The following is a 24,970-nucleotide window of genomic DNA, read 5'->3' as shown; positions in this document are numbered from 1 at the left end:
CAATGAGTGCAGAAGCTGAAGACATTATAATTCAGACTATTTCAGTTTATCAGCACTGTTATTTGAGATTATAAGATTTGATTCACAGGTTGTTGACATCTAGGTCTACCATACATGCTAAAACTTTATTCACCAACCTATATCTATGCAGATTTTTATTCTGAAAGCTACAAGAAGATTTGGCACATAAAGAATAGACTGTCACCTGTTAAGCACAATTCTGGGTAATTAAAATATAATGACATTCATTCTAGTCTCATTCCAGTTTCCTTCAGTTATTTTCAGTTCATTCAGTATTCTACAGTCCTATCAATTCTTAAAGAAGAAAATGAACTGAAGGCAAAATGCATTTCAGAGAATTGAGTTGCTCAGGTTCCACAAGTTTCTAAAATTCCATTATAAATTAAGAACCAAAAATAAATGTAGTGAGACACAGACCAGCTCTTGAATGTTCAATAACCTTTATTGAGTGTTTTCATTCTCAAACACTCAGAACTTCATCATAATATATAATCAGTTTAAAAGCCCTTTTAATGCAGCTAAAAAGATCATATGACAACAATCAGCCACTAAAATCCATCAGTTAATTAAATCCTTAAAATCTAAATGGAATACTAGAACTAGTTTAATATATCTATAAAGCATTATAATATTTCAATTTTAAAAGTGAACCAATTGAACAGGAATCATTTAGATGAGGGTTGCTTGTGGCATCAAACCTCAATTGCCATTTGAGCTCACAATTATTTAAATGCTTGTCTATAATCCATCCCTGGGAATTGCTCTTCACTCTGCTCAACCACTAAAAAACTGAAAGACGGTGTAGTAAATTCTTTCACATGTTTATATAGAGCACTAGAACTTTTCCCATTTTTAATTTCTAAACAAATGTCCATAAATATGCTGCTTGAGTTTCCTGGAAGTTTTACCTACATAAAATGTAGGACACAAATGGTATTGCACTGAATACACCACATTCTGTGAATAACACAAAAAAATGTCCACTAATCCTATTTGTCCTGGTCCACTTCAATAAACACACAACACCGAATGACATTTGATTATCTTTATTACACTTCCATAAACATGATTGTTAATCAATAGATTAATCAATAGTTATTAATTTCTACTAAAAAATGACACAGGTGATAACATCCATGAAAGAAAACATAAAATAAATAACCATAAGGGCAGTGTAACTGCTCACCCTTGAATAAGCAGTGTCCCCCACTTGCTCATTTATCCTTGCACTAACAAGGCAGAGGACCACTCATGTTCAATTTATTGAATTACACCAACCAAATAAGCAGCTATGCTTGCTTATTAACTTATCCAACAGAGCAAATGCTCACTTTCCTTCCCAACTTATTGAATTGCACATCCAAAACCATAGGATGAACAGTAAAGGGCAAACCTACCCCTTCTCTGCCTTACCCAAACGGAAGTAACCACAATCCCCACTAATAAAAAGCGGGAGGGAGGGAGGGTAGCAAGTTTACACCAAAGTGTGACTCCTACCTCAGTAACACCTGACAAAACCATCTAAGCCCCTCCCTATCCATACCTCATTTTCTCCTAAACATCCCTCCATCCCATTTCACCCTACCCCCCCCCTTATTCACTTAATTCCTGCTACTCTATGTATCTATCCCACTTGAAGATGTCCCAAGACAAAATGGTCTGTTCCAAACCTAATTTGTCCTGGTCCACTTCAATAAACACACAACACCGAATGACATTTGACGACCTTTCTTACACTTCCATAAATATGATTGATAATCAATAGTTTAATCAATAGTTATTAATTTCCACCAAAACATGACACAGGTGATAACATCCATGAAAGAAAACATAAAATAAATAACCATAAGGGCAGTGTAACCACACACCCTTGAATAAGCAGCATCCCCCACTTGCTCACTTATCCTTGCACTAACAAGGCAGCGTAACGCTCATCTTCAATTTATTGAATTACACCAAGAAAAAATAAGCAGCTCTGCTTCCTTACTAACTTATCCAACAGAGCAATTGCTCACTTTCCTTCCCAGCTTACTGAATTGCACATCCAACAGCAGAGGGGGAACAGAAGAGGGCAAGCCTGCCCCTCTTCTCTGCCCACCAGCCTGACTAGGCTGTTCACCCTCTCTTCAACCCACTTCCAGCAATCTAACAACCAGTAAGGCAGTAGGTCAAACATCATTTGGTGTACCCATCCTCCCTAACTAAGCTGCATCAAAGTCATTACCTCCTAACCCTATACAACTTTTTTTTTTCTTATGACCAATGAATGTCTATTTTACATTCCATGTAATAAAATGGTTCCATCACACCCACTACCCATTATAAACCATAAGATACTTAAATCACCATCATGGCCAGTAGCAGTACAACCTCAAAAACACAACCATCATGATCGGTAGCAGTACGACCCCAAAAACACAACCAACAATAGACCTCACCAGGCAAAACTAAACAACACAATATGCTAACAAACTAGATAATGCCCGATGCTACCAGGTCACACAATGTCTGTGACATGTTATTACTGACCAGAATATAGTGAAGCAACTTAGCCCAATCTATCCTGAAACTGTAGTAATGCAAAACTAAATCCTCTCATCAAAACCCCCATCAAGCTCACAAGCCTAACTTACGCAATACAGCCCACTAAACCCCTACCCCTGATATCTGCAATAATATCTGACCCCTTACAAAGAAGACCCCCACAACCCATAAAACAGTGTAACAGTCATCCTTGATGCTCCTCATACAAAATCAAACCAAGACAAGACATTACCTTGCAACTGCAAGAAGAAAACCTAACAAACCAACAACTCCATCTTTAGCCACACTGCTGGCAACCCATGGCCTCCATCAGCTGAAAACCTTCCTCAGCTTCTTCTCTCACCTGTCAATTCCACATTCTTCAGTCCACAAAATACCAACTCTGCATATCCTAATCAACAATCTGAGTGATTTGTAAAGGAAAATACTGTAAATACTGCACACACGCATAAACCAATTTCTTAATGACCAATATACATCACCGAGGGCATATCTCATTTATCAACTGCATAAAATGCAGACACTAGCAGATGCAAAACACCCCTTAAAATTAAATTCCCTACCAAAGATCCCATAAATTTATCGCTTAACTCTCCAAGCAATGGTTCAACAGATACCCCTGCGAAACAAAACAAGGACTTATTTTATAGCTAAAATGATCACTCTTCTAGCAACCCAAAATGTCTCAATGAAATTAATGACTAGACAAAGAAATTAAAACCATCCACAAACTGCTGTATCATTCAGTGTACCCGTCCACTGTAGACCAGACCAAAATGGATCCCCATCAATTAAAAATCCTGTCCTTTAATTAACAAAGACACCAGTTGACTAAATGGTTAAAATAATCCAATAATCCTTCCTGCTATCCAACCACCAAACCAACCCCCCAACTTATACACCTCCAACCCAACACTCCCCGGCCACAGTTGTAGCAAATGCAAATCCCAATGAACCCTCCTTATAATGCACTGCCCAACCCTTCCCTTAACCATAGAAGGAAACCCGGTCATATACATCCCTCTGACCACCAGCCTCCCCAGATGCCACATCCAATCAAATTAACACTGGCCACTGAGCAACCCCTCTGCTTAACGTTTGACCAAAAAGATCAACCCAACTATCATGCCCCCCCAACATCCAGCCCATAAACCATATCGTTACTCCACTCCCCATGTGGACAATTCCAAACTCCCCTAAACAACCCCATCTATCCCCTCTACTCTGCCCTTAACTCACCTCAGCCTCACTTGCCTCCATAGTGCTCCCTACCACAACAAGCCTAACATAGTTTAATGAACACCTAATGGTAATTCACGTGTGCCCTTCTTGTAAAACCACAATTCAAACATCCTAGAAAAAACTGTACAGTTAAAGTATACTCCTTTCACCCAAATCCTCCATGAAGTAGGTCCTGAAAACTCACCTATGATGTGTGGCCAAGAACTCCTCCAACATATTATCCCTGAAGGGGAAAACTGGATTAGTAACTGCAAATGCACCCCAAGAATCCCACCCAATTCTGAGAAGCCTAACTGCATACTTACCAAAGTAGTAGTATTACCTGAAGCCTCATTACTCACCACTCTAGAGGCTGAAAATTCCCTCACACCTAAATCTCTGAAGTCCAACTTCTCCAGACCAGTGACTGCTGCTTACTCCACAGACCGCCATCTGTTACCTCATCATGACCACTCGGGTGACTATCACAGCACAGCCACCATCACCTCTCCCACCCACTTCCATTGGCCACCAACTGCTACCTACTCTGATATTCCCCACCTGCAACAGAGAGACAAATGTAAATTCTCAGCAGAAATGTAAGCAACACTTCTCAATGACAACATTATGCACTACCAAGGGCCTACCTTGTTCCTCACTGCACAGCTGGTAGGCCAGCCCGCAACTCTCTTCCCCAAGAGAGTGCAACCTTGGCAGCTTCACCCAATACCTTGCTCTATAAGCATCTGTAACCCAGCCGGCACACCATAATGACCAGGTAAGATGCCTGAAACAACAAGTGAAAAAGCACCAAGAACATGCCCATACCATGCTGGTGCACTGCATACCAAAAATTATCATTTAGGGTCATAGCAGTGCTTGTTCAACTGAATCATTGTACCTCCCTAACATACCCATTCATGCACATATACTGCATCCTGAGCATATATAAAAGGCATTGTTCTGAAAAGTACTGTGTTCTGTGGACTCTAAGACTCCCCAATGACCCCTAACCAATGATGGGAATGAAGTCCTTCACCCTCTGTGTATGAGCAACCTTATCTTATACACAGCCCCTACTGTCTGGATTAAGGTGGCTATCAGGTCTTTGGACTCACTCTGTAGAACCCTGCAGAGTTTGTAAACTGGCCCCATGGGAAACTGAAAATACATTCCTGGTTTGACCTATGTCTCTGATGTAAACAAGGGTAACATGTAAATGGTTCATCTCCCAAGCCCATGCTTACACTTGTCAAGGGTATAAAGGGAAACCCGATCATTAGGTATGATCAACCCATGGGTGGACACCCTGCTTTATAACACGATCTTGTCTGAACTATAGCTTAGGGGTGAATATCCCATGGAAGATAATAAAAAAAAAAAAAAAACACATACAACCTAATACCTTGTCACATGAAAAGTATTTCTCCATCCATCCCTTTGGCATGAGCGATGTAATAATCTACCTCCCAGTATTGGAAATGTGGACATAACCAAAGCCATGGGGAAAAAAGTCCATAAAAAGGGGAGAAATTCCACAGATTACACTCAGACCTGCAAGCTGCCAAAACAACATTCCCCGAAGAATGTTAAGTCTCAAACAGAAGTGGGCACCATTATCCAGTAACCTCAATACTCAATGATCCATCAGCAATGATCAAATTCATTGGCAATAGTTCAAAAACTTGAAGCAACATTCCAAAACCTGTGAAAGCCTGGAAAGCTGAACGGCATGATGAGAGGCCACAGAGAATCATAATTTCAACAGTCATCCCACCCTCTATGCTCCGCTCCTTTTAAATTTCCAATTCTCCTATTAAGTACAACCCCAGCCAAATTCTGGACCTTCTGAAGAGTCCATAAATTTGCGCAGTATGTACTCAAACTGCACCATGATTCAGCAGTTATGCGATTGTGGCTATTCATGCACGGCAATGAGCTATTACTTGTAACGCTTCCAGTCTAAACAGTCCCAGCAACTGCTGCTTATTCAAGTGCACCATAACTCACAAGTGTAGGAACAAATTATACTACTCCAAAAACTCAGACCAATGCTAAATAAATAATTTTTTTTTTTTGTTAGCAAACTTTCAAATCAAGTATTGAAATAACAGAAAGGGGTATGTGCGGTAACAAGCTTCTTTGGAACATATGTAGTCAAGCACAATTATGTGCCAGTGTTTAAAGACTCAAAGGACCTACAAACCATAGTATCCACCACAGTGACTACCACCATAATGGTGTAATAGTCCCATGCTGCCATTGTGCAGGTGTCTAACCCCTCCCCCCACAACCTGCTCCCTACCCTTACAGCAAACAAGCATCAGCTCCACCTAGCCAGTGAAAGGAGGCACGGCCTATGAAACACTAAACCACCAATGAATACGTGGAATTACTGGCTGAGCGACTCACCCCCTGAAGCACCCATGGTTAAACACTCACATAATTTACATGGCAATCTTTTATTTATACTTAATTCAAAAAGAGAATATGTCAACAAAAATGAAAGGCTAATAATAAATAAATTACAAGTACAAATCACAAGTGCATACTTGAATCTGTAGCTTAATAGGCTTGAAAGATGCAGTCTGGTAGGACCAGCAAAAGAATTATATGTTCAAGAATACTACATACACAGACAGCTTTGCATTTGAACCTCACATCTGTATACAAACAGATGAACAGTCATTCCCCAGAGAAAGAAAGTAATGTCACATATAAAAATGCCCATTTGCCAGGATTAACACTGCAATAACTTTTGTTGCACTGTGATAACTTTATTGCAAACCCTTGCTGACAATAATTCAAAGTGCTAAAACAAAAGAAAAGAAAATGCAATGTTGTTCATTCAAGTATTTCCCACTCCCACAACCATGATGATCAGTGATGAGGCAAATGGAGGACACCCAGCGAAAACTGGACAGTCAATGATATTCCTGGTCCACCCTTCACCACCCTCACATGTGATATCCGTTATTCCTTTTTTTTTCCCTTCTTTTTCTTCTTCACCCTCTTCAAGTGCCAATGCTGCAAAAAGCATGTGTGGTAGCAACTCCCTACCTCACTGAAATCGCAGCCTGTGAAATGGCCCTCTCGGCTCCTTCCAGCCCACACCCTTCACAAGACACACAAGACCATTATGAGTGAATAAAAAAATAAATAAATAAAGAGAGCTCCTCAAATGTTAGCCTAAACAGCTAGATCAACTCACAAGTTAATAAATCAGAAACATTTATTTATTTATTCATTTATTTACGTTTGCTTACCAGGAAATTTCAACTGGACACATGTCCTTTTTCAATGGAGGCCTGGGGAGAAAAGCTCCACAAAACAGAAACATGTTCTCTTGCTTACCAACTTAGCACTAACAACCATTTTATCACCACATGCTTGCAAGCCACAAAATGTAAGCATCATTAGCCCCAATATTAAATCTTAACTCTTGAATATATGAACTTTAAACTCTCTCTCTAAACTCAACCACCAACCAGCTCTGATGAGCAGTCACCCACAAGTCCAAACTACAACTACTACTCTTAAATCTCTATGACTACACTGAGACCTGACAGCCTAAATATATGTAAATATAATATAGCTATATGTCTACTACTTACATATACTATACTACATATAAAAACCACCTGCCACCAACCTGAGGCCCACTTGCAGGTCATCTCAGACTTACACTTGCCTTAGCAAGTTCACGCTAAAATATGACTCCTACCTCAATTACATGTGACAAAACCCTTTAAACCCCTCCCTACCCTTACCTCATTTCCTTCTAAACATCTCTAAATCCCATTTCACCCTATCCCTCCCCCTTATTCACTTAACTCCTGCTACACTATGTATATACCCCACTTGAACATGTCCCAGGACAAAATGGTCTGTTCCAAACCTCATAAACTAAACCTCTAATGGTAAAACTGTTGGCTGTATTAATTCTGGAACATTGTTAGCTGAAAGTGAATTTAAAGTCAGTTGTTTTATATGTAGGTTACGCTTTTATTAATACCTAATTTTGGAATGTGGGTTATAAATAGATAGTGTTTTCCTTAACTAGAATTTAGTTTGATCAGTGTGTGTGGAGTGGGTTCTTGCTGTTCTTAAATGCACTTTTAAAGCCCTGTTCATATTGTTTGCCTGGAATAGGCTGGTTTAAAATTAAGCAATACATAGATTTTCCACACCAACTTTGTGTATAAAAGCTGATATGTTTAACATTGTAAAGTATTTTTTGTTACTGAGTATCACTTGTCTGTGATGAATAAAGGCGTGTTGCTTTAGAAGACTACATGGGTTTCATGATTTTTGGAAATTATTGTGACTGAGCTCATCATTGATGTTTTAAGACTACTGTCTTTTCTGTTTTTTTTTTTTTTTATTATTTATTTTTAATTCTGGAACATTGTGAGCAACAACCACATTTAAAATATCAGGTACACGTGAATTAGTTACATGCTCCAAATAACTATAATGTCTTAAATATTTTTTGAAAGCCTTATCTTTTTTTATACAGTTTCTATTTTTCTGGTCACGTCTCCATCCAAAAAAATAACTTCTAATATTTATTAATGCAATCACCTATGATTTTACTATCCAAAGTATAAGTAGTGATGGAAATGTTTTGTCATTGTTCTTATTATAATGATGATTACATTCTGAAAAAAAAAACAATTGTGATGCACTTCTAGAACCTAAAATGGGTAAATATGTGCCATTATTTCTTTTGTGTGTTACTTCATCCTTTATTTCCTTCAAAAATCTATCTGGGTAGCTTCTTTTTCTGAAACATATCTATAATAACATCACATTCAATGTAAAATGTCTCCAAGTCTGAAATCATTCCAGCTATCCAAACAAGTTGGCCCTTTACTACCACTTTTTTCTAGTGTCTAGGGTGCCAACTAGAAAAATGTAAATAATAATTTGAAAATGTAGGTTTTCTATAAATGTTAGAAGAAAACTTATTATACTCATAGTCCTTAGTTAGATGTCAAGGCAATTTATACAATGTAAATCAAATGTGTATGAAAATTTCAAAAATCCAACACTATTGTTAATGTAATTAAAGAATTATTTTAGTGTAGCCATTGTATCTACCCATACAATAAGGCTATCTAAAATCTAAGTGTAATGTTCAACAACTACTGTATTGACTGTTGAAAATAAAATCAGCTTCCCATTGTGCCATAACATAGTTTGCAAAACTGGGGACACAAGCTTTTATAATGATTTATAGATGCATTAGACGCGTTTTAGTATTACATTTAGATTTTAAGCATTTAATTAATTGATGGATTTTAGTGATTGATTGTTGTTATGTGATTTTTTTAGCTGCATTTAAACATAACTTTTAAAATGATCATATATTCTGATGAAGTTCTGAGTATTTGGGAATGAAAGTATTCAATAAGGTTATCATACATTCAATAGCCAGTCCGTGTCTCACTACATTCAGTTTTGGTTCTTTGTTTGTTTCTTTGCTTGGGTTTCCTATTGATTGTTATGTCTTTACCCACTGGTAGCAACAAGGCCGACACTGTGGATAACAGCTCTGGCTGCCACAACACCACCTGTGATCTTACTTTGCTTTTGTAACAATTCAGCCAACACATTTCTACCTATCTGATATACTGGTCTTCACGAACAAGAAGTTTTCCTTCTACCAATGGTAGTTTGGGACTCCTGTTAATGCAGCCTTCAGATGCAACTGGTTGCGACAACACCAAAGTCCACTATGCTATCAAGGACTTAAATGAATGAAAAGTCAACCGCTTTAATTTCAGTGTGGAGTCCACGAGAATTATCAACCAAGGTGAGAGATACAGATCCTTAAGTGGCCAGTTACAAGCATTTGAGAAACTGTTATTAAAATATAAAAAAACTGCAGTTAGGGAATGGATATTTGATCAAAAATATTGAGTTAAAACAAGTGCCTAAAGGGTTATGCTTATGGCACTATCCAAATGTTATATCCAATAACCCTGAGTTTCTACTGGATTTACACAAATATTTTTGATTATGCAGGTTGCGAGATCATGCTCTCTCATCAATTAGATTAGCTAGAATATTCTATTCAGGAAAATCTTAATTTTGATTTTTATGCAACCAATTATGATAACATATTTACTGCTGTAGATGAAAAATGTGACAAAATTCTACAGCATAAATTCTTAAAACTTAAGAGGGACATTCCAAAGGTAGTGTTTATCTAAAACCTCCTGATCACCATGACTACAACTCTTCTCACACTCCTATTGGTGGATAGCAGGGAGTAACATCACCTAGTTTATCTAGGAATTCCCAAGATAATAACACCCCTTTAGAAATTTGGAGGTCTGAATGTATTCAGAAAAGAGATCAGTGTTTACCCTCATGGAAGCAACAGGACATGAACAATCAATATAAACAACAAGGAGCTCACCCAAAGAAACAGTTCCAGAATGTACACTACAGGAAATAAGCAGCATGGCCTTTCCTTGTGATAAAGACAATATAGCAATGGTAAAATTCATTCAAAATGATGACCTAGATTTTAATGTGCATAATTATTCTCATAAACAGATTCATACTGAGCACACAAACATTTTAGCATGGGGTTTAATGTTTGTGCCCGCTAGAAGGAAACATTGTTAGTATTTTAAGTATGTTAAAAATTTATACAAGTTAAAAATTTATACAAAAATTAAATTTAGGCTTGGGGTTTTCTGATGTTGGAACTTATATTGTGCACAGCCAAGTACACATAACTAGCTGTTTCAATACTCCCCTACACCAAAGCATTGAGATATTTGAGAAAAGCATGTGAGTGGGAGATAAAAAAATATTTTAAAGCAGTCTCCCAGCTGTAAATTTTATAACATATCTGATAGTGAAATCCAAGTGTTTAGAGAACTTGCTGATGATAGGGAGATAAGAGTTATAAAGCCTGATAGGGGGGAAGGCTTGTCATAATGAGCAGCAGTGATTACAATAACAAAATGAATGTTCTTTTGTCTGAGGATGCATATGAGGAGGTTTCTCGCAATGAAATCAATGTTGCGCTTGTTAAAATTGATTTATTGTTGGATGATATACTATTACAAGGTCAAATTAGGAAGACTGATTATGAATACATGTTAAATGACAAGCCTGTTACTGCACGGTTTTTTGCTGTGCCCAAGGTTCATAAAAGTTTGGATACACCCTTTTGACCTATTGTTGATGGCAAAAGATTCAGAACATACTTTATTGTGAAGTTGATTGATCATTATGTGTGACTACATGGTTTTAATTTCATGCGCAGGCATTCTTGGCATTTTTAAAGCATGCTCAATGATATTGCATTAGATTCTAATGCTATTTTTGTTACTGCTGATGTCCACAACCCGTTTTCAGTTATCTCACACTAAGTATGTGTGCTATGATTATTTCAGTGGCATGAATTAGATTCTACTAAGGTGAATGATTTAACCACACTGATGGAAGGGGTTCTGAAAAATAATTACATCTATTTTGAGGGATTATATTATAGACAAACTATTGGAATAGTTATGGAGGCAGCTTGTGCCCCCAGTTTTGCAACTTACATTATGGCACAATGGGAAGCTGATTTTATTTTCAACAGTCAGTATAGTAGTTGATAGACATTATACAATAGGTTTTAGATTATGGGGGGAATTTTATAAAGCCTACATGGACTTTTTTTCCACGTAAGCATAGTGACACACTGCTTACATGAAAGTAAACAGGTGTCAGATCCAGTAAACAGAGTTGAGCAGCGTGCATGCACCCACCTACACAGAAGTATCCAAGACATGCAAATCACCTGATAAGCAGGTGAATTGCATGGAAATGAGGGAGGTAGAGCAATCCAGGAAGCAGGTGGATAGTCCTCCAGACCCCATGTTGGTGTCCGTAGTGTCCATGGAAAGATTCTATGTACAGGATGTAAAAAAATCAATAGGTGTTGTAAAAGTTCAGGTAGATGGGCAGAAATACCATAGCAGAAACAGATATGTGCAAAACCCACCACCTTGTGTCCAAAACCAAATAGAAAATAATTTAAAATAAGTTTATATTTTTTAATAATCTGGGTATGTTTGTGCAGTGTGCCACAGTGCGGAAATGAGTTGCTATGAAAAAAAAAATGTAAAAAATTTAGTAGTATTGACAGTAATGTATTATAGGACCCTGCATGGAGTATCTACAATAGTGGAATGTCTTTTTTGTTAAAGAGGCAGTGCCTGGTACCATGTTGTTACCAGGCTGTGTGCACGGATCCCTATACAAATGGGCTGGGATTACTGAATAGAATAAATGAGTATCCTTGTCCACAGATCCCATCCATGTAGGCACAGAACCATGTTGCTGTCCACAGAAGAGGTAGCTGACATCAAAAGGGGGTGTGTTTGAAGACTTGTAAGGTAATTGGAGCTCAGCTGTTCCTGTTTGCATGGCACAGCACTTTGCTGCTAATCTTTGTTTACCTTCAGAGCACGTGTTTCATTGTGTCTGAGCATGTTTGTGTGGTGTGCCACCATGCTGAGAGTGCTCTTTCATGGGGGCATGCACACTAAGTGCTGAGCACTGTTTACCTTCATGGCACGTGCTTGTGCAGCATGGTGCTCTGCTGAGTGAGGAAGGCTGTTAAAAAAAAATTGGCTGAGAAAGGCAATGATATCTTAATTACTGATGACCTCTGTTTCATTTAAATTAGGGCCATTAACAGTCCTTAATGATGTACTTGGCAGGTGGAATGCATCATAGATAGCCAATCACACATGCTGCACCGACAGCAGAGCACTATAAAGGTTGCATACACCCTACAATCTGATTTCACCCACATACTCTGCACCAGTGGAGTACAAACTTGGGAATTTTAACTGAAGGAATGCTAAGGGCTGCTGCAGGTCTGCTACATCTGTATGTACTATATGCTGTGGTCACTGCTGCTGCTGCTGCTGACTATATACCTAGACTGAGAAGGAGAATAGTGTTCAGGCCCAGGGTAACCTTCCGGGAGCTTCATTAGATGGAGATTGTAGAACACTACAGGGTGGACTGGGACATACTACATGAGCTCAGCCGACACCAATTCACACCCAGAACCAACAAAGGGGAACCCATCCCAGTGGAAGCAAATGTATGTGTAGCTCTTAGGATACTAGCTACAGGTACTTTCCAAAGACCAACTGGGAATGTGATGGGGGTCTCACAGGCATCAGCATCCAGGGTACTCCACCAGATCTTGGATGCCATGCTACCAGATGCCAGTGAGCACATTTATTTTTCCCTTCACCCCTAGGTGAGGGCCAGCAGTATGCAACACTTCTCCTGTGTACCACACTACCCTGAGGTACTTGGGTGCCATAGATTGCACTTATGTACACATCAAGGCACCCCTGGTGAGGAGGGTAGAATCTATGTCAACCACAAGGGGTATCACTCCATCGATTGCCAGGTCATTTGCAATGCCGAGGGAATTATCATGAATGTGTGTGCTGGCAGCCCTGGCAGTTATCATGACTACCATATCTGGCATGCATCACAGCTGTACCAGATGTTTGGTAGGGGAGGCATTCCACATGACCATTTACTGGAAGATGTTGTCTATGTACTGGAACTGCGGATGATGACACTCATCAGAAATGTGCACACACCTACCAAAGAACACCATAATTATGCACATGCACAAATTAGGAGCATCATAGAGCATGTGTTTTGGCTGCTGAAGACATGGTTCAGGTGCATTAATATATCTGCTGGATCCCTGCAGTACTCTCCAGCCACATGTGCACACTTGTTCACAGTATGTGCCTTGCTACACAATATGATCCTGCAGAAACAGCTACAGCAGGATCAAGGGAAGGGATACACAGCCCTCCACCAGTGCCTAGGTCACCACAGGCACACCCACAGGGGCCTCCGAGGAGGAAAATGCTGAGGTTGTCCCTGTAGGCAGATATAGGCATGGCAGTGTGCCCTGGCCTTGGCCAAGAGACAATGCATAGCACACATCTTACTCCTACTCGCATACATATTAGTAAAAATGATGTTAGCCACTCCACACAACCTGTACCTCACCATGTATTGGCTGTGTACAGTGTGCATCAGACAGAGTCAGCCCCAAACTACAGGTCTGTCAACTGCTGCATTTGCAAGGTAAGTCATGCACCTATTCACCACTTGTAAGGGATACTAGAATATGGCAGCATATGTAAGGACCTGCCACATGTATGTAAGGGAATATAGTAGGCTACTGGGATACTTGGGAAGGTCTAACAGCCATTTGGGACAACAGGTACTCTGTTCAATAGTATGTGCTCCATAATGTGCACTAGGCCAAATGGCTGAAAAGTCCACTACATTAATCAAGGAGATGGCAAACAGTAGGGTCACATGACAGTCGCACAACTGTCTCTGCCAGCAGAACATGGGCTGGTATTCCCCCAACCCATCACATCAGCATACCCATACAACTGCTGTAACAGTAAATCTGCAATGATATATCAGGAGACCAGCCAATTCTAGGGCTGTGACATAGAACCTGGCCACATGTTCTATGTAACTCAGGGGTGGCAATGTATGTCTATATACTGTTGATTGTGTAATGAGTGACACTTCCCTCTCTGCCAGCCTTTGTGGCTCAGTAGGCTAAGGGCATTTGCATGGGTGATGGTGTTGATGGTTTGAATCTGACAGTATCCACATCTTTTGCATGTGAGGTACTCATATGGTGGTGACGCCACAAACTGTCATACCCCTCAATCTGTTACTGCATGAAAGATGGACAAAACCAGAGAGAGAATGGGGAGGGACAAAGGACAAAAACCAGAGACAGATATTCAGAAGCTCTGATTCACCTAGAATGTGGCTAGTATAAAAGTGGGTTGCATCAGTACAGCATATCTGAAGGATATAAAGCCCAAATATCAAATGTTTGTTTGTAGTTAGTACTATTCACTGACTACCTATACAACATTTTACTGGAACACCACAGAAGTATGAGGAACAGGCCAGATATATGGGGTGAAATGCTGGACATTATGAAAAAAACATGTAGAGCGAGAGGTATGCAGACTGTCACCCTGTATGTGGTGTTACATCATGTACCCCAGTCACATATTAATTACAACACACAGCCGGGGAATGCCATGGACAATGTCAGGGAAGTACTATACTTTGGAAACAGGTGCAGCTGACAATGCTTGTAGCATACAAAATCCTGGCCTGGAGTGCAGGTAACTCTGGCCTGGAGTCACCTTGTAAGTACTGACAGTCCCACTGGGCATGCTCCTACACTTAGCTAACTTGAGAGCAATTCTGTTGCCTCTTCCTCACAAAGGTCTGCTATGTGGAAATATGTCAGTACATAAAGAAAGCTACGTCTGCATATCTGTCTGACCCTATAGCTATATATATATATATATATTACAATGATACATAAACTGTTTACATATATCTACAGAAGTCATATACATAAAGTACACACGCAGCAACATTTATAGAGACATCCCTGTTATACACACGTGTGTGTGTGTGTGTGTGTGTGTGTGTGTGTGTGTGTGTGTGTGTATATATATATATATATATATATATATATATATATATATATATATATATATATATATATATATATATATATACATATCTATATATATATATATATATATATATATATATATATATATATATATATATATATATATATATATATATATATATATGTGTGTGTGTGCGTGTGTGTGTGTGTGTGTGTGTATCTGTATAGATATATATATATATATATATATATATATATATATATATATATATGTGTGTGTGTGGGGATGTATGGATTTCCCCACATACATTCGAAATGCTAATGTTATCTGCACTCACACATCAAAACAGTTGTCCAAAGGAACCAAACCGGGGCCACAACAGTACATAATTCACTCACCCACAGACCTCTGTGTCTGTGGAATGTCACCTTGTAGATGGACACAAGTGAGCAAGTGTTGTACTCTACAATGGTTCAACGGATGTCTTGGACAGGCCATTGTGTTCCCTCATCACATGTTTGCATGTCTAACTGTAACCAGCCACAGATGGCCATACTGCTAACTGTACACACATATCAGGGATAGTTGCAGGTACCCCACTCCTAGGAGACTAGCCACAATAACAGTACCAAGCAATATCACTCTGCAGGTTACACATGCTGTCTAATCCAAGGCTACTTTGCATACACCACAAGTACTTTGCCTGCAATCACTTATGGAACAGATGTAACCCATGGCACATGTGATAAGTACTGCAAGCTATAGTGTGTAATTATAAATAGGTAGGGGTTCTAATCTCACATCAGCCAACTCTGTCTGCATTTGTGAATGTATCCCCGTGCAGCACTACAGACAAGCCCATATGGGATATCTGTTTGTAATAGTTATGCATTTTATAGCCCTGTGACTAGATGTCATCCACTTCAAGAGTGCTGGCTGAAAATGCAATATCAGTTAAACTCTGTGACACATGTGATAAATACTTCAAGCTATAGTGTGTAATTGTAGATAGGTAGTGGTTCTAATCTCACATCAGCCAACCATGTGTGTGTGTGTGTATGTAATTATATCCCCATAGACCACTACAGACAAGCCTGTATGGGCTATATTTCTAGGCAGTGGTTATGCATTTTATGGCCCTGTGACTAGCTGCTGGCCTCTTTATTGCCCTCCTCTACAAGGCCTGCTGATGTCAGCCACCTCAAGAGCGCTGACTAACAACCTAACACCAGGTAAACTCTGAAACACATGCAATAAATACTGCAAGCTATAGTGTGCAATTGTAGATAAGTAGGGGTTCTAATCTCACATCTCACATCAGCCAACTCTGTGTGCATATGTAAATATATTCCCATGCAGCATTATGGACAAGCCTGTCTGGGCTGTCTTTGTGCAATTGTTATATATTTTATGGCCCTGTGACTAGCTTCTGGCCTCTATTTTGCCCTCCTCAACAAGGTCTGCTGATGTCATCCACCTCAAGAGCACTAGCTGACCATCCAATACCCAATAAACTTCATGGCAAATGCAATAAGTACTGCAAGCTGTAGTGTTTAATTGTACATAAGTAGGGGTTATAATCTCACATCAACCCACTCTGTGTGTGTGAGTATAAATGTATCCCTGTGCAGCACTACAGACATAGTTTTATGGGCTGTCCTTGTGCAATGGTTATGCACGTTTTGGCCCTGTGTCTAGCTGCTGACCCTAAATTGCCCTCCTATACATGATCATAACCAATGTCCTCCACCTGTCTTATCCAGACACAGGATATTTGTAGACATGTCAACACCATCACCACACCTTCTAGATTTGTAAATTCAGATAAGCTAGTAGATATGTAGTCAGAGTATCAGACCTTATCACAAAGTATGAATGCATGAATGCACTGACTGCTCCCATTATCCCTGATAGACCGTTCTATACATATGCATCTAGGGTGCCATGCACATTTACTGCTGTACCTTGCTGATGTCATATTTATGCTGTGTTGCCATGCTATCCTGTGCCACTGTATTGCAGTCATATGTCCATAGTGTATCCCCTCAGACTCCTGTAACAGAAACATACACAGGTCCATGTCACAACTGTCATTCTGTAACACTACTGTCAGTTTAACATCATTCAACAAAGATACACAAACTATGATGTGTATTCATGACACATGCCAGCATACAGTACCTGTTGTGGCTCACAACAAGTGGCATGGCAAAACAATACTGTGTTACACAAATACATGTCAAGTGATATAGACACCTTGTGCATCAGACACATAGTAGCATTTCCCTGCATCAATGACACAGATGGCAGGGATGTGGTGCAGGTATCATCACATGCACACTGTGTGATGTGGGGGTGCCGGAGGCTTGGGCTGTGCCAAATAGTTGACTGTATGTGTATGAGTCAGGAGGGGTGCAGGTTAGATGGGCCATGGAGTGGTGCCGTGTATGTCTGTAGGTGACCTGTATGTGACAGTGGTGTTTCAGTATGTGTGTGTACACAGTCAAGCCCAGTACTAACCCTACACATTTGTAGGTTAGAGAGCTGTGGACCCTACATAGTAGAGTGGACAGTTCACCTTTTCTGGCCATGAACATAGGAATTGGCACTGCCAGGAGTAGCACTGGCACCACCATGCCCAAGGTCATATGCAGTGCTACTACCTGACTGTGACTGCAAAATGCTGGAGCTGTGTCTCCCATGTGATCAGCTGGGACCACATGCCCATGGCCTACCATGTCATGCTGTGGACAGCACACTTCCCTCTGTAGCATTGGACATACTACCCCTATGGCAGCATGACTATGCATGGCCACATGGACTCTCAGAAGATGGTGTTGTTGACCTATGTCCATGTGTACGATTCCCAACTCCAACCAAATTTTCTAGCACAGACAATGTGCAGTCCAAAACAGACACTGTCTCAGCCCACTGTCTCTCCACTGCATCAGTGGACAGATCTAGAGTTCCCCTGTGTGATGGAGGCAGTCATAGATGTCAGATTGTGTTGTGTCCATAACCCTAAGCATCAGTCTGGTGTTGCATTCAGAATGTGCCTGTGCCTCCATGATGGCCCAAAACATGAGCAAAGTGACCCATTATGTGACACCTGTGACAGGTAGTGGATGGATAGCAGTCCTCCTATGAGCACCCCCTGTTAATCCGCCTGTGTGGGACCTCATCAGATCTCCAGCTATGGCTAGCATCTAAACTCACTGACACCATAGTTGCCACACTATGCTGTTCAATGTCTCCACCCTGTGACTGTCCAATAGCTGTGGCCTCTGAGGAGTGGGTAAGTGTGGGCATACTGACTGTGTGTGATGACAATGGGGGCAGAAGAGGGATGTCAACCTCTGGGACAGATTCAGTCCCAACAACCCCACCTGTGCCTCACTATGGCCACCATCATCATGAGAGTCTGATGAGACACTAACATCAGATTGTGAAGGGGGGCAGACTCCAACCCTCCCGGTCACCTGTGAAAACCAAAACAAAAGCAATACATTGCTACCTGCACATTTATGTATGGTAATCCACACAGACTCATACAAATGAGGATCCCCAACTGCATTACTAGTCACTCACATTCTCATCTCACACCAACATACACAGACAAAGCAAGCCCCTTATAACATTCACATCAGCCACATCCAAGTACAGTTGTCAGTACAATCTGCCTGTAAGGTATGCAATATGACACTATACGTGATAGACCTACACATAAAACACAGTACACCTATCTTGAGAATGATATGCCAGTACTAGTGTCACTGTCTCAGGTATGTGCTATCTCCATTTTGTGTTTGAACAGGCATCTTGGAGTAATTGTCTCATGTATGCCAGGCTGTGCAGCCACTCATAACCATAAGTGCAGATGTGTTGATAGTCATTCAAGTACACACCAGTGACTAACCAGTCTATGAACCATAGTTATCTGTTCCAGAATGGAACATACAAATATTCTACTTTGGCTAAACACATTTGTACATAGGGTAATATGGCAGCCCTTAACATTCGTAGGGTATATATGATCCATAAAAAACTGTATCACACTTACCAGGTACAAGACCATGGACTTGGGCCATGCCTGTCAGACCTATGAAAAGCTGAGGGAGAGGTATTGTCAGCACCACCAAATGTTGCAGCACTACAAGGTAATATGTGCATATATCCACATGCACAGCACCTACTGTGATACTGTCTGTATTGCTGACATTCTGAGTATGTGTGCACAACTGGCATAAACCCTAACTCCCCCCCAGTGCAGATAGATCTAATACCCATGTACAGGTATGTATAGCCTACCACAATGAGTGATACAGTATTACACTGATGAACACAATATGCTTGCCTGGATGCTCTTCTGCTGTGGACACTGTGGCACCCATCTCCACGATGTATGGTGTGATGGATGCCTGGGAGTTGTTGTGTGTTCCTAAGTTCACCAGGAATTTCTCTGTGGCTGTGAGTGGATGCTCTGTCACAGGCCTTCCACCAGTGGCAGCACAATCCCTGGCAACATCAGCTGCCCTTTGTCATGCAGCATTTATCCTGTCCTGTCAGCCAGTATGATTGACATCCCACAAAAGATCAACCTACAATACTGCCCACTGTTCCCGATTATCCCTCTCCCCACACAACAAGATTTGATGGTGCTGTCTTAGTCCATCCACTATCATGTCCTTCTCCACCTCTGAGAAGGGGGCATGTCTTCGGTGGTACAGGGTTCCTGAAAGACAACAAAAGGGGAACACATTACAGGACCAGATACGTGGACAACCACTATATACAGATCCAAAACACCCATAATGGCCTGCACTATCTAGTGCTCCCTCACATGTCATACCCCACAGTCTGGCAACACTCAAAGATAGTAGCAATACTGGGGTATGTCCCTGTGTGCCATGACAGATTCTACTGTATGTCCCAGCACCCAGCACTGCAGTCTACTGTGGTGTGTCCCCTATACACAAACATCCCTATTTAAATTATGTATTCACATTTATATTATATTTTATTTTGAGTTATTTTGAGGTATTTGCTTTGGCCAAAACCGGTAAAATCATGTTGGTGTACTGTGATACTTTTTTTTTTTGTTATGTAATAAATTTTGTATATGCCACAGGAGTCGGGTGCTCGCTTTATTCTTTTGGCTTGGACACAGTGTATGGCCGTGCACATGTCGTTTGTGCAGGGGTTACATGGATGCATTTAACAGACTGCACCATTGAGTCACTCCAAAAGCATTTGCAAGAGATATGTACATATAAAGAGGCTGTGAAAAACATTTCTACATCCATCACTATGTACATGGCTTTATATGGCTGTATTTCTGCACCAGGGTCCCAGTTGTACATGTGCATTGCCATTGCTGCCTTAGCAAGTGTCTTTTCACAAGTTGCTGATAAAAGGGCATATATACCTGCTATCACAGCCCTCATTTACATCCATTATGTCTTTGACTGTCTACTGGTGTATTATTGCACCAGAGTCCAAGGTACACTCCTATTTTCCCTATAGTTTTTTTTCAGTTACATGTCAAATGACTGTAAGTGGCAACCAGTATGTTTTGCTGGAAACCCTTGTTTAGCATCAGATCTGTGTGATGTGGTGGTTTAATGCAGTGGGGTGTAGGTGAGAACGACCTGGGTTTGAAACTTGATAGCGGTGTTCATTTTGTACATGTGTCTAACAATGTAATAAACACATTTAATCATTAAAGCTCATTTAAGCTTAGCTAAGAGAAGCAACACAGCTCGCTGCACTGCGCCACTTCACTGAAATCCGCACAAACCCACATTAAAAAATATAGTGAAAAGGAAAAGGGGGTGATAGGAAAGTGGTGAAGTAGGGGAAATCAGGGGGAAAACATAGTAAAAGGCAGTTAAGGATGTGCAGGAAGGGTGTAGGAAAGAACCATAGGTATCCATATTTTGTACAGCAACAGCTGTGCATTTTGACAGATTTTGTATTTCTGATGAAGTATTTTCATACAAAAGCATTAAATCTTGTCTATTTTGCTGTGTTTTATTAAACTACTGGAAGCTCTTCTTGGCCTGCATTTTTCATTCCTGGACTATCTTGCTGGTGGTGGAATGTTGCTAGATTTTTTTTTTTTTTTTTTTTTAACATTTGTTGACCGGGAAAGTCCGACTAGGTTCCACAGATCCTGTTTTCAGTGGAGGCCCAGGGAGAAATGCTCCAGAAGCATGTCTTTAGAATGTGGGAGAAAACCCATGCGAATGCAGGGAGAACATGCAAACTCCACACAGAAGGCACCCCAGCCAAGAATCGAGCCAGAGAACCTTTTGCTGTGAGGCGACAGCATTAACCGCTGCACCACTGTAAATGAATTAGGACTTTCAGTCCTCAGAGAGAGGGGTGAGGACAACATAATTGCGTTGTCAAGCCAACTAGACCAGATTAGTGTGCAGGGGTAGTGTGTGACACATGGGGGGTAAACACTTTGAATGGAAAGGGTGTTGTATAACCAAGTCGCACGTGCCTCCAGATGGCGGCAGCATGATTCACATCTCCACACATGGGACAGTCAACACTGCTCCTTCACTGCCCCAAGGGTGGCTGTGTTGGAGGCTGGGTGCCAGGGTGAGCCTGCCCGACCAGGTCAGCCAGCGTGCTCTCAATCTGTCACATGTGGCATTCATAGCTCCGGTGAACAATACTGTGCACCATGACCGGCAGTAGATTTTGGGTGACTGCAGCCCCTCTGCCACCACTCTCAGGGGAAGGCCAGGTCCTGTCCCTGAGGCAGTTCCACCAGGTGCCGCAGGTGGTGCAGGGACAGCAGAGGGGGCACCACTGGCCTGGGTCCCAGACGTGCTAGGACCTGGTGCAATGGCCAGTTGAGGCAAGATAGGCAGATCACTAGGAATGAGCCTACCCCAATGTGCTGTGGTAATGGAGGTATAGCAATAAGTGTAGGTTAGCTATTAAAACATTGTTAGCAATAACAGCATGGGAAAACATTGGAAATAATGCAATTACATATCAATGCAAATTATGTGAAAAACAACAATAAATAACAGAACAGTCAGTATAACAGCATGCCAGTAACAGTTACTGCATAAGGCCAACAAAATAGGTAATTTAACAAGATATGTTAATATGCATCCATAAAATACATAACAATAATAACACATGCCCAAAAAACAGTTAATGTAACAACATATTTTAATAGTAAACCACAACCAATGAATGACAGTAATAAATAAATGAAGATAAGGGGTGCAGAAAGAGAGAAAATCAGTCCATTAGTAACATTGCAGTTTACTTCCTTGACAACAGTACTACTATCTACTCTACAGGTCTGTATTTTCTTTATGTTTACAGTGAGTACAAGTATCCTGTAGCTGATGTAGTACATACATACCTCTTAAGCTATATGCATGGGATACTATGGGTCAAATGGTAACAACTGTGGGTACACACCTACACAGAACACTTGCACATCAGCTGGACCTATATAACTACCAAGGTGTTCTGTGGGCTTGAATTGGTGATACTGTGCATTTGAGGTACTCATTGCATGGTAGTTTTGTAACAGGCAGATTAATCACTATTAATTACATAATGTTAAATCATGACACTTGAGAGACATGTATGTGTATAGTACAGGCACTAAACAGCAGTTATGCTTTGGTTGGCAGGCATGGGAATATAACCCAATAGCAGTGGCTGCAAATGCAGCAACTTTTAACAGACATTCCAGGCATGCACCCATACCAGATTTTTGACATTCTTACTAATGATTTTAACAGTCTGGGAAATCTAAACACACAATTCTTTACTCATAATATGAGCTACCTCACCAATGTATCTATAGTTCCTGTGAAAAGAGAATTTGTGAGCATTACGTGACTGCTACTATAATATCTAGTGCTACCTAGCACTGAATTTGAACCCTGATCTGTGTGTGGCAAAATGTACTATATACAGAGCATTTAACTAACTGAGCAACTGAGTCACTGCTGATTACTGATTGACTGATATGCGTCTAGAGCTTACCTGGAACCAAACTATGTCCTGGCAGTACTACTACAGTGTTATACAAGACTACAGTGACAGTAGAACACACATGCATGAAATACAAGAATAACACAGATAGTATGTACGCTATATATCAGTCTAACAATGCTGGAGTACACACTTTATTGTTAATGGGTTGAAATATCTGTGAAGTTAACAAACAATATCAGATCATGGAGTGGGCTACCTCACCCATATACCTTGCTTACCTGATGTTTGTGGATGACAGAGCATTATGTGAACAATATTGGCCTAGAGATAGCCTTGAATGATATTATATGTGTTAATACAATTGACAGTCATTAGATTTGCATTATATAGCTATTACAGTGTTATACTTGACTGCAACACCCTACCTTACAGCCTGAATGCATACAGCTCTACTGGAAAGGTTACAAGACAATCCTGATGTACACCATTTCCCTTAGTGTTATTGGCATTGATTCATGCTTTATTGCAGAACAGTTGCCATTATTTATTTCTTGCAATATAGCTCTAATTCCACATTTATTGCACTATGGATTTATTGTATATACTTTAATGCAGTAATGATATTGCTTCATATTTTAATTGCACAACAGTTGGCATTATTAATTTCTTGAAAAACAGCTCTGATTCCACAATTATTGCACTACAGTCTTTATTGCATATACTTTAATGCAGTTACTGGTACTGTTTCATGTTTTTATTGCACAACAGTTGGCATTATTCATTTCTTGCAAAACAGCTCTAATTCCACAATTATTGCACTACAAACTTTATTGTATATACTTTAATGCAGTTACTGATATCAGTGCATGTTTTTATTGCACAACAGTTGGCATTATTAATTTCTTGCAATACAGCTCTAATTCCACATTTATTGGACTACAGACTATATTGTATATACTGTAATGCAGTTAATGCTTTACCCTTTCTTGCTTATTTCACTACAGTTAGTATAATACACTCATGGCGCAACCTGGCCAGGTGCCCAGCATGCGTCTCAACATTGCGAGCCCTCTCCTCTGCAGCTGTTGGGAGAGAAGAACACCAGTATGCATACTTGTTTTGCAGACATTCAGATTAGATATTGGTGAAACAGAGATAAAATTATTTACATACTTGTGTGGCATTCCCTGCCCGAGCTTCTTGGACCCAGGTGTCCAAGAGATCCCCTTTCAACATTTCAGGTTGTCATGGTGGTGATGACACTGCTCACCTGTGCAGGGGATACCAGTAACACTTGTAAGGTCTCTGGCCAGCTGATCCCAGGCCTCCACATTACACTCCGAGCCCTGTAAACCTCCCTGCAGCAGCTGGTCATCATGGTTTTTAACCAGGAGTCCAACCATGACCCTGTACTCCAGAATGCATCAGCACTGCACCCAAAAGCACGCACCTTCACCAACACCAACCATTGTACCATTCAGAGACAGAACTCCAACAGATTTTGCTGTATCCATGCTTATTGGGTTTAATCTAGGCTGTTTTCCCACCCTTATACATCATTGGGCAACCTTAATTAAAGCACTGTATCACTTAGCATCACACAAACCAGTGCAGCTGGGCTGAGAAGAGTGAAAATTTGCAGAACCATAGTCTTAGTGGAGCATAGCAGCACACAA

The sequence above is a fragment of the Protopterus annectens genome, chromosome 7.part0 (assembly GCF_019279795.1).
Source record: "Protopterus annectens isolate FY-2018-M chromosome 7.part0, PAN1.0, whole genome shotgun sequence".
Lineage (NCBI taxonomy): Eukaryota > Metazoa > Chordata > Ceratodontiformes > Protopteridae > Protopterus > Protopterus annectens.
Note: the sequence above shows the minus strand (reverse complement) of the source record.